Source organism: Colobus angolensis, unplaced genomic scaffold (genome assembly GCF_000951035.1).
Source record: "Colobus angolensis palliatus isolate OR3802 unplaced genomic scaffold, Cang.pa_1.0 Scaffold47, whole genome shotgun sequence".
Classification (NCBI taxonomy): Eukaryota; Metazoa; Chordata; class Mammalia; order Primates; family Cercopithecidae; genus Colobus; species Colobus angolensis.
Window position 1 is genome coordinate 3,976,088 of NW_012118154.1, and position 1,241 is coordinate 3,977,328.

Sequence of the window (1,241 nt, forward strand, 5' to 3'; positions counted from 1 at the left end):
TACTTTGGGACTCCTTTCCAACTGTCCAATTCCTGGTACCACTTTACCATAAACACTGGGGTACAGTTGGAAATCACAGGTCAGAGAGTTAGATGAAAACGCCTGGGTATAACCCCTACCTCTGCTTTTTTCAGTTCCAGCTCCTTTCTCTTTCACGGTACCTCAGTTGCTTCTACTTTATCGGATAGTGTTGGAGATCATGGAGGGAAGGCAAATATACTGAAACGGAAGAAAAAAGAACATAATTTCATCATCTTCAGATTTGACTCTTTCCTCTTTATCCTAAAAATTTGTTCTATTTACCCCCAAATTAATCTCTCAAGTCAGTTGAATTTTACATTCTAGCAATTGGAGGAGGGGAAGCGAGGGAAAGGGGTAAAAGAGTAAAGATAAAATTTACAACAATTATAAATCACTGAAAAGGCTGGGTAAAGGGGAGAATCAAACATGGACTCCTTTGAAAAAAACTCAATCATCGTATCTATTCATATCTCTCCCCCAAAAGTCACCAGGATTTCTATCACTTTTTTTAAAGAAAGAAGAAAAAAATCCAGTCCCGCTTCTCATTTAAAAGATATGTACACAATTAAATGCGTTGTGACTTCAATGAGGTATGTAGAAACAGAGTTATATATAAACATATATTTCATCTTTTTCCTTTTCAATGCCTGAAGGGGAAAAAAACCTTCACATCAAACCACTCCCTTCTGAAGTATTCAAAAAAAAAAAGCTTTTCTTTAGAGAAGGGAGGTGGGGAGGAAGAGACTAGTAAAGAAAATAAAAAAAATTAAATCTAGTTGGACTAGTATCTAACTAGTTAACCTTTAACAATTTATGCTGATGTCAGACTGAGCATGAGTACTGATTAATGCCCCCCCTCAAATATTTTTTATAAGGGGGGAGTTAGTCACAGCAGCCATTTTTGTTTTATGCAGAAATCCTTCATGCCCCCCCAACACACACACACACACACACACACACACTTCAGTACACAAGGAAAATATCTCTATTAATCTGTGCACTAATCAGTTATGAAAAAGGAGAAATTTGTGGGTTTCTGGGTAGAGGCTTGGAGATGGGGGTGTAACAGGGAGGAGAATGGGGGGGTGAAAAATGAAATATTAAGCCAGCCATTTTGTTTGAAAAGGGGATTTTCCCCCCTCTCTCTTTCTTTATGGAGGGGGTGGCGGTGCTGGAGGGGGGGTTGTTTTAAAAATAATTTCAAGGCGGCCATCTTAGTG